Source organism: Piliocolobus tephrosceles, chromosome 6 (genome assembly GCF_002776525.5).
Source record: "Piliocolobus tephrosceles isolate RC106 chromosome 6, ASM277652v3, whole genome shotgun sequence".
NCBI classification, from domain to species: domain Eukaryota; kingdom Metazoa; phylum Chordata; class Mammalia; order Primates; family Cercopithecidae; genus Piliocolobus; species Piliocolobus tephrosceles.
Genome location: NC_045439.1, coordinates 152,102,125 through 152,119,760, shown reverse-complemented (window position 1 = coordinate 152,119,760; position 17,636 = coordinate 152,102,125).

Here is a 17,636-nt window from a genome sequence, read left to right as displayed (position 1 = left end):
AAAAGTGCTAAATAAAAGGGAAAATGACATTTTCAACCATAAGAAAACAGAACTTCTGGGTTATCAGTGTATGCCAGTAAAAAGACTTAGAAAAAACATTTGTGGCACGGTAACAATCAAATGAATAGAATCCAGAACATTTAAATAATTCTAATTCATTATAAATTCATTAGAATCATTAGGAGAAAAGCAATCAAATAAAAGATGTGCAAAAGATCTGAATAGACACTTCCCTAAACAACAGCAACAACAAAAAAAAAACAGAAAAGCCAACACGCTTCATAAGTAACTAGAAAAATGTAAGTCAAAAGCACACTCTCTAGATTGAGAAAAATTAGCTTAACAATAAAAATTTTGACTCTAATGTGGCTAATGAAAATTTCCACATACTACTACTAGAAATATAAATTTTAAAAATTGAGGAAAAATAAAAAACTGAATAGACAAATAAGCAAAAATATAAAGAGACAATTTTTTAAAAATATATTAAAATAGCCTTTAAGTATATGGAAAGATAAAGTAATTAAAATCATACAGAGACACCATTTTTCATTTATCAGAGGAACAAAAATTAAAAAGTATAACAACATGTTCCATTAGACATGCTGTGGGGAAAACAGACACTCTTAAAATTTTCTGGTGGAGATATTAATATCCATCATGAAGAGGAATATGGCAATTGCTATCAAAACTTGCTATCTCTGATTCAGCAATGCCACTTCTGGAAATTTAGCCAAAAGATAGATACACCTCTATATATATATATATAAACACATATACACAAACTACTTATTGAATATTGTTTGTAATTTGAAAATATTTATAAACAATGTGAATGCTATACATAGGATAGTAGCTGAATAAATAATTACAGCATTTCCATGGAATACTCTATATAACTGTATCAAAGAATGAGTAATAGTTGTATTATTTTATCTTATAAGCAAATTTAAAAACCAACAAAAAAGTAATACAAGAAAAAAATGAAATAATATGCAAAAGGAACAGCAAGTTAAAAACTACTGATCTGGTGTACTTCCACGGGCAGATGGAAATGAGCAGTATTGGCATGGAAAAAAATGAGAAAGTTGACAGGCCCCTCTCTGAATACGCTTAATGAAATAGTTCTAATTTTGGAACCATGTGAAAAATATCTCATTAAAAATCATCAAAAAGGATGGGGGAAATTGCCTAGAATAAAATATAAATAGAACTAAATGAACCAAACTTGATTTCAGTTGAACAGCATAACTACAGTGAACAGGTGGGAGTGGACTAACACATTATTTTTGCAATGGCATTTGGATTAAATACCCTCGAGCTAAAGACAAAAAGAACTGTAAACAAATGAACTCTGATTGTAGTTTTCTTTTCCCCCACAAAGGTAAGAGTAAGCAATTTTGAAATTACTTTCTGTGTAATCTAGGATTTAGTAAAATAAGTAAATATATTGGGTATAATGGGAAACAGATTGCCCATTGTCCAAAAGAAATTTACAGATTTGGAAAGCAGGAAGACTAGAATGAGCCCTGTGGAAATGGATTGGAATTGGAGTTATCAGAATGAACTCATTATTACACTTATATGTATGTATGTATGTGTATGTATTAATATACATGTGTATATACATACACACAATATGCAAGTCTATTCAATATATGCATGTATAAACACTCAGCCATATACATATATATGCATATATACCCACCAACACACATCTGTATTTATTTCTCTATCAATCGACATATATTCTATCCTTTATTGATCAATTGAACTATTACACATGTAGATTGATGTTGACATAGATATAGATATGTGTGGGTGGATACACATATAGAGAGGTGTATAGGTGGACATGTGTTTGTGTATGTATGTGCGTATGTGTATACATACATATATTTCCTAGCTCTGTTCACTGAGACATACACAGCAGCAATCAGTACCAATGAGCATACTCCACGCTGGGATCTTGGTTTCTAAGTATCATCTCCCACTTAAGGAAGAGGTTCTCCTTGGGAAAATGGCTGATTCCAAAGCTGAGCAATTACAAAATGAGTGTGAAATATCTTGTGTTGTAGAATAAGAAAGTGCTCAAAGACGGTGGAGACATATCAGAAAAGCATATATGTGACATAGTTGAAACACATTATGTTTTCAGCATTTTAAAAATGGTTTCGCTACAAAAATTTCAGATTTTGAAGTATCATAAATCCAGACTATTCCCATTATAACTCCTTCCACCTCTTAACAGTGGGGTATTGCCATGGGTCTGAGGTCGGCAGAACTGATGTGATTAACCCAGTAGAAATAGTTTCATTACCCAAATTTTGAAAACCATAATTATGATTTTAGCATTGTTGGAGATAAACTAGGAACCATCCTTCCAAGTTGATATACAAAATGACTGATGCCTCAGAATCACCTGGGGAGTTCGTTGGTTGGTTGGTTTTAATACAGATCCCATCCTTGAAATTCCTAGCATTCTTCACTAATGGCAATAACTCTCATTGTCCACCTTCCCCCTACACACATGCACATACACATTTCATAGGAAATGAGATTTAAGGAAGTTACTATAGCTGTCTAAGTTTACATCACTAATCCATGTCAGAGCTATAATCATCAGGAAAATTTGTAGAAAGTGAGAAAGAATTGCTTCCCTTGCTTGAAGCTATTACCACGAGACTTACTAGGTCACCACGGCTAATAACACTTCTTTTGTTTTCTCACTCATGTCCCAATAGAGGAAGCTACCAAGAGTGAAGAAGGAGATGAGAATGAGATGATAGAGAAAGGAATTTGGAGATGACTGTGTCTTGGGCACATAACTTTCATCTCACACATAAATTCGTAATATGGGAAACCCTGAGAAACAGGCCACTCCCCCCTTCATAGTTGCGTGCCCCTGAACAGTTATTTGACTTCCCCTTACACCCACTTCCATGGTCTGAAAGGATGTTTAACAGCACCCATCTCACCCCCTCAAAGTCAAAAAGTGACTAACATTGAGTAGGTGCTTAGAAAAAAAGTGAATTTTCTCTTTACTTTCCGCTACCCTACTCCAATAACTTTATGTAAATGTGAGCTTTGAAAAGTGGCATTTTGAAGAGTGTCTAAAACTAAAGCATCAAGAAGGTAGCATAAAATTTAAAATACTGAACATCTCCAGATTTCAAAAGTTTGTTTTGTCTCCACGTCTCTTACCATTTCCCTAAACCAGACTCTTGTTGGCATTTGAAAGCCAACAAATACGTGAATATGCCCAAAGTATGACTCTTATAAATTGTAATATATACTATGTTCCTTGAGTATGGACAAAAAAAAAGGGGGTTATTACATTACATAAGCACCACTATTTGTATTTCCCTGAAACCTAAGAAATTCTGATTTTTCTGACACCTCCTTAATTTATATAGGTCATTACTACATGGCTGGGAGCACCAGAAAAAATAAAGAAACAACCTACAAAAAAAATTTTACAGCCAGAGATTCAAAGTGTTTATTACAGAAACTTCTCAGTAAAGAATCATTTACAAAAAGACAGCGCTACCTTAGTCCTCTTTACGATAATAAGATTATTTCCCTCAGCCAAGCTAATAAGTTAATACCATCAATATTTCCCCCTGTTCACATTAGATTAAAGTATCCTTATCTTCCAATTAACCTGCAATTATGTGCCTTAATATCTGACATTCTCCTGGATTTTGGCTAATCCATACAATGCCAATATTTAAAGATAAGGTCCCCAGGTCAATCAGCTAGAAACCATTCCCAGAAGTTGATGCTAATCAAATTTGTTCATGCAGTTCAGCGAGAATATTGCTATGATAAGTTTTAGAACAGATGTTTGACATTGAAGAAAGCTCTTTATGGTAGAATTTAAATCCCTTTTGTTCAATAATGACAAAGGTTTTTAAAATATACTTTTTGGGGGTGACAATTAAGGCACATCAAAAACAATCAAAACAGCAGCCTCCTTATAGCCTTCTTAAGTATGACATTTCTTAGCCTCTCAATGTAGCCCCTGATGAAAGCACAGCATGAGGAATGGATAAAATTATGATCTTGCCTGAGAAATTAGCCTTAAGCACTGGTTAATAAAGGCAAATAGAATTTTACAAACCAACGTATCAACTTGGCAAGGTTATTTTATTGCTTTTTGCACCAAAGTAAAGTAGATTGATATAATTACTTCCCTTATATTCTTACTTAATTCATTTTAAAAAATCTCGGTTGATGATAGATAGAAGATCTAAAAATTAGAACAGATTGAATCTCGCTATTCTTTTAGCTTGAAGCTGCTTGATCTTTGATTAAACAGGTTTGTTTCCTGAAAGATTTCCAAATACCTTGTACTCCCCACTCTCAGGATTTTCCACACACAAAAAATTGATTTCTCCAGAATGTTTCTATTTTTAAATGAATGCTACCCAATACGCAGGCACACATATACGTGAATACACACACACGTGGACCCGCAGGTGCACGCCCACATGGACTTCTTTCCTCAATGTCCAAAAGTCATCATTCCTATTGAACCAGCCATTTGAATGTTTAAAGTAGCCATTGAAAAATTAAGCACAAAACAGTTGCATTTAAGTGTTTATCTTACCTAATTAAAAACTGGAAAACTAGGAAACACAAAATAATTGTCTGGAAAAGCATCTTCCCACAAAGTTTGTGTTTGCTCTAAAATATTTTTGAAATGAGGCTTTTGATTAAATTATTAATTTTTTTATTTAAAGAATTTTCCCATTCCATTCTTATTTCACAATAACCAATACTGCTAAACATATAAACCACTATGATGATGCTCGAGTAGGCATATTCCTTTGGCCTCTGTAGCCTAAACCTTTTGAATGTATTTAGAGAATGATCTCATATTTAAACATTGTGTTTGTTAAGCAGAAAGTTTTCTGATACAGTTATTTTTCATCATCATTTTTAATGTGATATAATTATGTAAATCTTGACTGCATAGCAGATCACCATAAAATTATTAACAGGCTATAATCAAAGCTCCTTACAACATCCACTAATACAAATTATGGTATTGTCCCTTGCAGTCTATCCCTTCAGACCACATGTGAACTAAAGTTTCCCTGTATGATTCATCTGCTTTCCACTAGGTCTGAAATGCTATAATAAAGGAATATTTCAGTAGTAATTTTCATTGTGACTCCCCATGGTGAAAATCAAATCCAACTTTCCACTAAACAAGAACTCTTTACCCCTTCACTCTCTCCTTTACAGATCCTGAACCAAAACTACTTAACTGTGAAGTTGTCAGAATGTATGTTAAAGTGCTGTTCCAATAGGACATCTGTCAAAAGTTACGATAGGCTGTATCAATTAAAAACTCATGACCACAGGTCACAATATTTTACTTACAGGTAGAGTTAAAGCTGATCTTTCCTGTTAGGTCTATTAATGTTAAAAGGCTTTCCTTTTAATGATGCAAGTGCCTATCTCTACACCAAGCAAATTTACTGCTAGCTTATGTGTTAAGAAAATCTCAGAATAAGGGCGAAACTTACATCATTAGTAAAAACAAATCTTGTAAAACACAATCTTGTAAATGAGCTGTAGCTTTAAAAACATACCATTGCCTATTCCAAAAAAGGACCTTCCCGAGATCAGAGGCCTATTAAAAACCAGAAATGTTAGACATCTGTTGCTGTGTTGCATGAAGGCAAAGACAGAGATATATTAGTACCATATGTGAAGGAATATGATTCCAAAATCCAGCTTCGCTGGTATTTCCCAAAATAAGTTGCCAGGTTTTTAGAATAAATAAAATCAAAGATAAGCTTTTCTTAAAAAAAGAAAGCTCATCTTAAAAATTAAGCAATCCTTTATCAAAAAACATATATATCTTGATATATATAACATGTTAGAGCAATTGTTTTCAAGTGGCTCCTTGAAGGAGATCACAATGATAGGTATAGTACATCCTATATTCAAAGAGAAACATGACAGAAAATTCTTTCAGGAAAAAGTAACTCCTAGATCAAATGTTTGAAGGTGAGGGGAGTTGAGAACCAAAGCTGAAATTGTATCTCATTTTGTTTGTTGTTATACTAGCAGGGTCTGATATTTTTAAAGTTCAAGGGTGATCAACATTTGCCCCGTTATGAGTCAATAGATGGGGTACCGTTAACAAGCTATAGGGTTGACTGTGACTGAGACTCTGGTGGTGGGGTAGGGGATGGGTGAAGACCAAAGGACAGCCCAAAGGTCTGAGGACTAGGTTCCGTTCTTTTGACAGAATAACTACATTATCAATTCTTTCAGGACAGAGCAGGAAAAACATCAACCTTCCCAATTCACAGATGAAGGTGGATTGGTGGGGGTGGGAGTCACATTTAGTAGTAAGAATTGGATTTTAAGGAAAAAAACAACAACAGTTGAATTAGTTTGGCAGTGCTCAAAATGAGGAAGTAGCTAAGGCACTATCTAATTTAGGAGAGCCCACTAACCTTGTAAAGCATTGATTAATCTAACTAATCTTGTGTAATCACATTGTTTCTGAAGTAATAACTAAGCCTATCTTTAAGAGAAGAGAGGGTGGCTTTCTTAATCAGTTTATAGCTATGATTTCCAAGCAGGAGAATAGTCTTAAGGGGCAAACATCTCAGCAACTAGATACAGTAACTAGATCTAGAGTCAGTAGAAGCAAGAAGTCTATACTCATGAAATTAAAGCCAATATATTACCAAAGGACCCTCTTCTGAAGATGAGAAACAAAAGGAAGAACCTCTATGTTCCTGGGTGGTGTACATAAAGTCTCTCAGAAGAGAAAGTGAAGGTCTCTTGAGGAAGCTGATGTCCTCAGGACTTTATAACTATCCCAAGTATTCCTCAGAATTTGGAAAATGTTTGTACTGTCATTGGAAAACTTATAAGAGAAACTACTTGTGAAGAATTTACAAAAGAGTTACAGATACAGTGTTTAATGCTGATTCCCCATGTTTACGAGATTGCCATCTTCTAATGCCTAAGTTTCCATTCATTCACATAGGAAAAGAAAAATAAACTTTAATTAGAGTTCAGTGTGGCCATATGTATCTGGAAGGTAACAACGATAAGAGAGAGAAGAGATGGACCTAGTCTCTTTGATTAACTTTATGTAGCTTTCTTGGCATGTTGCATGGTGTACGAGTCAGCTTTCTCCGTTCGTTACACCGAGGTAACAAAATCTTCAAATCTCAGAAGCTTACAACAACAACAGCAACAGTTTAACAATTGCTTAAGTTGAATATTGGCTGGAAAGACAGCTGACTATTTCAGCTGAACTCTTCTGCTTAGAGGTTGATTTTCTTTCCCAGTCCTGCTGAAGGAGCACCTTCTCTCTGCAAAATGCCTTCTTTTGCTAGAGAACTACCAGAAACGTGCACTGGCTGCTGACATGTCATTGTCCAGTTAAGTCATATGGCCAATCCTGACATCTGGTGAGAAATACACTACCCAACTCCCTGTCCCCCGCAATAGGCACTGTGGATCACTTGGAAATGGACAAGATGGATACTATTTTCACAGGAAGTATAGAGAAGGTTTGGGGATAATAATACAATCTACCACAAATGGAAACTTTGGATGGGATCCAGAAAGGATAATCTTGACTTTCTTATCAATTAGTCAAAGAAATTTCTAAGACAGATGACTCCTACATACACTAAAGATAAATAGAATTGTTTATTGTTTATTGGACATTATTAAATATTTTAATTGGGGGTATATATGGATTGGGTAAAAAAACAAAAAGGTATCATGAACAACTTTTGTTTTTCATGTTTTAAAAGAAAGAAAACACATAAGGAATCAACAAATAAATTGTTCCTGCTTTTGAAAATATGTCATTCAAATGGGGGCTCTGAAACTGGAGATGCACAGAAGAAACATCAGATAAGTTTCAGTTACTAAGCCAGGCTACTGACTTAACCTAGTTATACTGCCTAGTGATACAAACTCTACCTAGTAGGTTAGGATAATATTAAGATATTAAAATATATAATAAAAATCTAACTACTTAGAATCTGAGTTGCTACATCAAATAAACCATTACATTTTACTCCAAATTTCAGGTAAAAAATAAACAAAAAAATAGTAAAACAAATATGTTGAAATGGCTGGCATATTTTCTTAGTTTACTATAGATTCACCTAAATCTCTTCTACCTACACTGAACTAGATGGTGACCTAGAGGTGCTAAAAAAAATTCCCCAAAGATGAAAAAAAATCACATGTTCAATCTATATTATTTTTGCAAAGGAAATTAAGTATGGCTCTGTTTTAGAAAATTTGAAACCAAATGTTTAAATTAAGGATTGTTTTTAATAGTTAACCAGAAAATTCAGTAAACTACTTCATTTCCCTGATTTCTAGTCAACTTGATTGTCTGTTTATAAAATATATCGTGAAGAAGTTAGCTTATATTCAAACAAGTATGAAAGGGATTTTATTTATTTATATCAGTCATTTGGCCATTCCTTATTTACAAAGCTCTTTAAGAGTTTCCTAACCTGTTAGCCTCAGTTTCCTTTTGTAAATAAAGGATTATAATGTACTTATGAACATTAAATAAAATAGTTATACAAAGATTTAGAATAGTATCTAGCACCAAGCAAATGCTTAATAAAGGCAGTTATTGTTTCATAATTCATTTCTCCTTTCACCAAATATTACAAATGGGTCCTGCAGTCAACCAGGTCAGTGGTTGGGAGAGGAGTGTGCGTAGTGGAATAAACAGAGAACTTGAGTCAAGTATAAGAGAACTTTTGATTCTCTTTGAAATTATCTTTTCTAAAGCCTCCTTCTTAATGGTATACCATGTCTTAATTTGGGCAACTGATCTTTTCTCAATCTTAGCTAAAATGTAAAAATAAAAGAAAAATTATTAGAAAAACACGCTAAATAATTCTAAGTAAAAACTAAATCTATTGTATAAATACCACTTTAAAATAATCCCTTAGCCCCTTTCTGAGAAGATAACTGTTTCTGAACTACACTACTTCAAGAGATGTTTATTTTCATTATGAGAGATAAAGTAAACACAAGCATTGAAATGCAAATACATTTAACCAAAATTTTAAGAAGCATATTTTTATGTCTGAAGTGATTCTTCTCTAATCTATATTTTAATTGATGGCTTAAGTTAAGTACCTACCTACTTTTGTTGGAGGTACAGCCAGAGAAATTCAGAATGGATAAGGAATCAGTCTTTCCTTTAGAAGGCTAGCAATCTAGTCAAAGGGTTAACTTTGGCATATGATTTGCTAACTAGAGTAGAACATTAAGCCACTTGCAGTTCTCTGAACCTCTCATGTACTTCTACAGCCAGTGATGTCCTGTTTCACTGGCTCTCTGAAAATAAGCAAAACAGCCCTGATTTATAGTATTTGCCAGTGTCCATGGTGTAAATTCTCCCAGCATGGTTGATTTCAAGTTATCAACAGTCTTAACAACTGGATCTTAAAATTCTTGACTATTTCTTGAATGATCCTTTCTTGTAAAGCAACACAACCCAGTTCAGCAGCCCAGTGTTCCACCAACATGGCCTTGGCATTTAACCTGTTTTAAAATGACATTTTTCTTCTGACCTGCTAATTTCTACTCAAATTTTAAGCTCCAACTCATGCCATTTGCTTCAGGAAGTCTTTCTCAAATCACTTAGTCTGAGAATTTGCTTTTCATTCTTATTTCTCCCCCAGGAATTTGGACTTACCACAGTATTTATCACACCATGTGATGGGCACCTGTGTGCTTATTTGCGTCTATCAGGGAGTTATTAAACAACTTAAGTCAGAATCTGTGACTTATCTCTATTTCCTTATTGTTTGACACAAGTCCTTGTTGTGCAGACAAAAATCAACACATGCATGCAAACAAATGCCATAGCAGAAGTACTACATACCCTGAGAGTTCAAATGAGAGAGAGAAAAATATTGATTAAGAAACCTGTTAGATGATTTGTAATGGCATGTGAAGACAAGCTTGAAAATGGGTGGATTTTCAACCAGGAGAAACAGGAAGATGAGGAGAATATTCCATGTGGAGAAAATAGTGTAAACACAAAGTTCAGGAACAAAACTGTAGAGTACGTTCAATGGAAAAGTGGATCATGCAATAAGGAAGGAGTGTCAGTTACAGGCTGAAAAAAATAGTGGGAAGTTAGTCTGGTTGAGGATGTAGAGCTGAGGATTCTGAAGGCCTGCATAAAGAAGCTGCATTTAATTTGGTAAGCAATGGAGAATTATTGAAGGTGTAGAAAAACTCAAAATTTTCCCTCTGAAGGTTTTAGTCTAAGTCTGTTGAAATGAATAGAAAATAGACAAATTAGCAGGGGGAAAAAAAAAACCATGCAATTTAATTAAAGTGTATTAGCATGGGAGAATTACAGAAGACTGATTACCCAATAACCCAACAAGGTTTAGATGCTTATATACCCTTCTTCATAGGGGAGCAGGGAGATGGAAACTGTAAGCAATTATTTTGAGACGTAATATATGATTATTAGAGAAAACGAATGGACATGAAAGAAAACAACATGTAAATGATTCTCTTTGGAGTTTAAATGAGTCCAAGAAGCAGACATTGTCCTGTTAAAAAGTCTATTTGTGTGCATTCTTCAGTCTTCTTTTCTTTTCTAGATAATGAAATTTCAAGGAGTGAATAAAAGGCAATTGTGTTCTTTTTGGCATTTCCAGTCTTAAGATAGATAAGGGAATATCAGAATACAATCTCTTCCAGTTTCTTCTGAACTTCAAGGGCCTTTAAAACAATCAGAAGAAGATTAATGAGTCAGCACTAGCGGACATATGCTCAGGCTAAACAAGCAGCCTTTTGCCCATACACGGGGCCTGGGAAACGCCCCATGGACCATCCCCAGCAGACTCACCTCCAGGCCAGCCAAGAAACTTCCACCTGCATCCCAGGCCTTACAAGCAGCCCCATAGGCCACCCATTAGACATGCCACCAGGCCAGAGGAGCAGCATTGCATCTGCATCCTGGACCTGAGAAAAAGCCTCGTAGGCCACCTCTGGCAAGCATGCCCCCAGACTGGCTGAGCAGCTGGTACACATTCCCCGGGCCTGAGAAACAACCCTGTGGGCCACTCCTGGCAGGCATGTCCAGGGTATCCAAGCAACTATGTGTGCATGTACTTGGCCAGAGTAACAATCCCATGGCCCCAACCCCAGCAAGATACACTCCAAGTTAGCCAACCCACTGTATGCATGAATGCACTCCTGACTTGAGAAACAGTCCAGGAAAGCTATGCTACCAGCACTACAAATTCTCAGCTTGGCCACTGAGACACTAGCAAATGTCACTATTGTGAATTACAGCTGAAGAAACTATACTACTATATTCAAGTAGAACAAAGGCTAACACATCCCAACATATTTATATTTCAAGACCCATTCATGTGAATAAGGCTTTCCCTATGAAACCTATTCTATAAAATTGAAAGAGGTAGTCTTTCCACCAGTTGCATAGAAATTAAAGTAGAGACATATTAAGCATTGAAAAGGAAGGAAACATGATACCTTCAAAGGAAAACAATAATTTTCTCATAACAGACCCCAATCGCAATATATATGACATGCCAGAAAAAGGATCCTAAAAATAGTCTTCAGGAAACTCAGTGAGATGTAAGAGAATCCAGATAGACAATCCAATGAAATCAGGAAAATAATTCATGATATGAGTGAGAAATTTAACAGAGATGGATATTATAAAAAAGAACCAAACAGAAATCCTAGGCCTGAAGAATTCAATGAATCAAGTAAAAAATACAATTGAGGGCTTTCACAACAGACTAGACCAAGCAGAAGAAAGAAGTTTAGAACTTGAAGATAAGTCTTTTGAAATAACACAGGCAGACAATAAATAAATAAATAAATAAATAAATAAATAAATAAATAAGAAAAGAAAAAGAATAAGAATGAGGAAAACCTTCAGGATTTGTGGGACACCATTAAAAGAATGAATATTCATATGAATATTCATATTATGGGTGTCTAGAAGAAGAGAAAAGGTGTACAAAACATATTTAATGAAATAACAGCTGAAAACTTCACAAATTTTGGGAGAGAGATGAACAATCATGTCCAGGAATTTAAAAGAACTCCAAGTAGATTCAACCCAAACAAGTCCTCTCAAGGTAAACTGTGGTCAAATTGTCAAACATAAATGACAAAAAATTCTAAAAGCAGCAAGAGAAAACATCAAATAATATACAAGGGAATCCCCATTAGACTAATAGGGGATTTATCAGCAGAAACCTCATAGACACGAAGTAAATGTTTTAACATATTTACAGCACTGAAAGAAAAACTACTGGCAGCCAAGAATATTATACCCAGCAAATGAAAGAGAAATAAAATCTTTTACCAGCAAAAACTAAGGGAATTTGTCACTGCTAGACCACCTTACAAGAAATGCTCAAGGGATTCTTATGTCTAAAAGTGAAAAGATTATCACCACCAACTTTAAAACATTGAAAACTATAAAACTCACCAGTAGATGTGATATACAAAGGAGAAAGAGAAAGGAATAAAATCTTATCACTAGAGAAAACCACCCAACAATAAAATTAAACAATAAGAGAGGAAGTAAGGAATAAAGGATATACAAAACAAACAAAAATTGTCAATAAATTGACAGGAGTAAATTCTTACCTACCAATAATAACCTTGAATGTAAACAGATTAAATTCCCCATTTAAAGATATGGATTGGCTGAATGGATTAAAAAACAATACCCAACTATATGCTGTCTACAAGAACTCACTTCATGTAAAGATACACATATACTGAAAGTGAAAGGATGAAAAAATATATTCTTTTATCCAAAAGTGAACAGTATCAGCTAGAAAGATATCAGACAAAACAGACTTCAAGTTAAAAATATGTAAAAAGAGACAAAGACAGGCTTATATAATAATACCAATTCAGCAAGATAATATGACAAATGTAAATATATATGCACCCAGCACAACAGCATCCAGTTATATAATGCAAATATTGTTTGGGAGAGATAGACTTCAGACAGTAATACTTGGAGACTTCAACACACCATTCTCAGCATTGGACAGATCATCTAGATCGACAATCAACCAAGAGATATCAGATTTAAACTGCACTATAAACCAAATACACCTAACATACATTTACAGAACATATTACCCAACGGCCGCAGAATAAACAATCTTCTCATCAGCAAATGGAACATTCTTTAGTATTAACCATATGTTAGGATACATAACAAATCTCAAAATTTTTTTTACAATTTGAAATTACATCAAGTATCTCATCTGACCATAAGGGGGAAAAGAAAACTAAACATTAACAACCAGAAAAACAATCAAAACAATTCAAATACACAATAATTAAACAAAAAGTTCCTGAATGACCAATGACTGAAGGAATAAACTAATAATAAAATCTAGAAAATTCCTGTAACAAATGAAAATGCAAACACAACATACCAAAACCTATAGGACACAGCAAAAGAGGCAAGTTTATACAAAGAAAAGCCTACGACAGAAAACTTGAAAACTAGAAGGATTTCAAAATAACCTAACGATGCATCTCAAGCAATCAGAAAAACAAGAGCAAAACAACCCAAAATTAGTAAAAGGAAGGAATTAATGAAAAACAGGGCAGAAATAAAGAACATTTAGACTAAAATACCAATACAAAAGATAAATGAGGCTGGGTGCAGTGCATCATGCCTGTAATTCCAACACTTCAGGAGGCTGAGGCAAGAAAATAGCTTGAGCCCAGGAGTTTGAGACCAGCGTGGCCAACATAGGGAGACTTTGTCTCTACAAAAAATTACAAAATAAAAAAATTAGCTAGGCATGGTAATGTGTGCCTGTAGTCCCACCTACTTGTGATGCTGAGGTGAGAGGATCACTTGACCCAAGGATGTCAAGGTTGCAGTGAGCTGTGATTGTGCCACTGCACTCCAGCCTGGGCAACAAATTGCAACTGTCTGGAAAAAAAAAAAAAAAATGAAACAAAAAGGTTTTTTTTTTTTTACAAAGATAAAATCAGCATACCATTAGGTAGATTAACTGAGAAAGAAAGACCTAACTAAATAAAACAAGAATGTGACAATGTTTACCACAAAAATACAAAGTACAAAGGATTATTAGAGGCTACTATAAACAACTACACACCAATAAATTCAAAAACCTAGAAGAAATGAGTAACTGCCTGAACACGTACAACTTACCAACACTGAACCAAGAAGAAATAGAAAACCTGAACAAACCAATAACTAGTAATAAGATTGAATCAGTAATACTGTCTCCCAGAAAAGAAATTCCAGGACCAGATGGTTTCAGTTCCAAATTCTACTGAATCTTTAAAGATGAATTCATGTAAGTTCTTCTCAAACTATTCAAAAAATAGGAAGAAAGGGAATTCTTCCTAACTCATTCTGTGAGACCAGTAGAACCCTGATATCAAATCAAACAAGGACACACACACACACAAATGCACACCCATGAATGCACAAACACACAGACAAGAAACTATAGGCCAGTGTCCCTGATGAACAGTTGTAAAAATCTTCAAAAAAAAAAAAAAAAGAAAAAGAAAAAATACTGGCAAACCAAATTCAACAACACATCAAAAAGATAACACACCATGATTAACTCTGATTTATCACAGGAATACAAGAATGTTTCAATATATGCAAATCAACACATTACATATGTCATGTAAATAGAATGAAGAACAAAAATTATATAATCATCTCGAGGTGCAGAAAAAGCATTTGATAAAATTCAGTATCCCTTCATGATAAAAATTCTTGAGAAATTATATATAGATGAGTCTCAATACTTTTCTTCTCTATATATGATAATAAAGGACATATATGACAAACCCACAGCTAACAGTGGTCTAAATGGGGAAAAGCCGAAAACATTTCCTTTAAGAACTGGAACAAGACAAGGATGCTCACTCTCTGCACTCTTACTAAGCATAGCACTGGAAGTCCTAGCCAGAGCAATTAGGTAATAGAAAGAAATGAAGGGCATCCAAGTTGGAAAGAAGGAAGTCAAATTGTTCCTGTTTGCAGATGCCATGATCTCACATATAGAAAAACCTGAAGAGTTTACCAAAAAACTCTTAGAACTGATAAATTCAGCAAGTTTGCAGGATACAAAATCAATATATAAAAATCAGTAGCACTTTTATAAAGAACAACAAATTAGCTAAAAAAAGAAATTAAGAAGGCAAATCCATTTACAATAACTACCAAAAATAAAATTCCTAGGAATAAATTTAACCAAGTAGGTGCAAGACCTCTACAAGGAAAATGACAAAACACTGATGAAATATATTGAAGAGGACACAAATGAATTGGAAGAATGGATGTTATTAAAATGACCATGGTACCTAAAAGATTCCAAAGAGCCAAGGCAATCCTGAGGAAAAGGAGCAAAGCTGGGGGTATCACACTATCAGACTTCAAAATATACTGCAAAGCTGTAGTAACCAAAACAGCATAATATTGGCATAAAAACAGACACAGAGACCAATGATACAGAGTAGAAGGCCCAGAAATTAATCTGTGTTTCTACAGTCAACAATTTGTTACAAAGATGCCAAAAACAGTCTTTGGATAAAGGACAGTCTCTTTAATAAATGGTCCTGGGAAAACTGGGTATCTATATGCAGAAGAATTAAAGTAGACTTCTACCACTTATCCTATTAAAAGATCAATTCAAAATGGATCAAAGACCTAAATGTAAGACCTGAAACTATAAAACGACTAGAAGAAAACATAGAGGAAACACTTTAGGACAGTGGTCTGGGAAAAGATTTTATGAATAATACCTCAAAAGCACAGGCAACAAAAGCAAAAATAAACTAATGGAATCAAATGATAAAGCTTCTGCACAGCAAAGGGAACAACAGAGTAAAAAGCTGACCTAAAGAATGGGAGAAAGTATTTCCAAACTGTTCACCTCATGCGGGATTAATATCTAGAATTTACAAGGAACTCAAATGACAACAAAAAAGGAAATGATTCAACTTTTTAAAATGGGAAATTATCTTAGCAGATATTCCTGGAAAGAAGACATCCAAATACCCAACAAATACATGGAAAAAATGTGTTCAACATCACTAATCATCAGAGAATTGCAAACCAAAATACAATAAAGTGTCTCATCCCAGTTATTACGACTGCTATAAAAAAGACAATCTGTTAGACTAAGTAGTTAGGCAGACCTGAGCAGGGCAGGAGACCTCCCCCCACCCCCCGCCCACCACACCACCCACCCAGGAATGTCAGGTGATCATCAGGTGATGGTCAGGTTGCAAACTGTCTCTCTAAAGTGACAATTTGTCACAGCTGGCACCAGAGAAGACAATGTCCCAATAGATACAAAATACCTGGAGCTGGTGATAAAGTTTCCCAACAAAATCTTAGGATTTGGGTGAGAGGGCTCAAGCATGCACTCTAAAAGGCAAAATGGTGGCATTTAACCAGTATATGATTTTCCTCTAGGAATGCTTGACAGGTAAGGGAAAAATGTTGAGCATGTGCACAACTTCAGTCAACACTGCACATGTGGCCCCTTCCAAATGCTGCCAGGCCACTGCACATACAGACAACCTGCTCCAAGGGAAAAATCAAGGGAGATGAAATGCAAACTCTGGAATCATGTCAATGTATAAAACCCCAAGTTAAGGGCTGAATGGGGCACTGGGATCTCTCAAGTCGCACGTTTTGTCCTCTTCCAAGTGTTCATTGCTTCCTTTCTTTCCTACTCTAAAACTTCTAAATATACTTTCACTCTTGCTATACAACTTGCATTGGTCTCTCCCTCTGTCTTAAACTTTCTTCTGCCCCTCAGCGGAATTCTTTCCTCCGAGGAGGCAAGGAAGGAGTTGCTGCAGACCTGTACAAATTTGCCCCTGGTAACAAAACAATAACAAATGCTGGTTAGGATGCAGAGAAAAGGGAATTTTTATATGCTATTGATGGGAATATAAACTAGCACAACCACTATGGAGATTCGTATGGTAATTCCACAAAAAATTACAAATAGAACTACCATATGATCCAGCAATCCCACCACTGGGCACTTATCCAAAGGAAAGAAAAATCAGTATATTGAACAGACATCTGCACTCCCATGTTTATTGCAACACTATTCACAATAGCCAAGATATGGAATCAACCTAGGTGTCCAACAACAGACAAATGGATAAAGAAAATGTGTTATATCTTGGACACACAATGGATTACTGTTCAGCCATAAAGAAGAATGAAATCCTGTTATTCACGGCAACATGGATGGAAATGGAGGACATTATGTTAAGTGGAATAAGCCAGGAACAGAAAGCTGAACACTGCATGTTGTCATTCACACGTGGAAGCCAAAAATAAGTTGATCTTGCAGTATTAAAATGAACAGAGGCTACTGGCAGCTGGGAATGGTATGGGGAAGGGAAGGATAGAAAGGGAATTGTGGAAAGTTACGAAGTTACACCAAGATTAAAAGAGTAAGTTCTAGGGTTCTAAAGTACTGTAGAACGACTGTAGTTAATATACTGTGTAGTTTCAAATAGCTAGAAGGAGGATATTGAATGGTCCCAAGGCAAAGAAA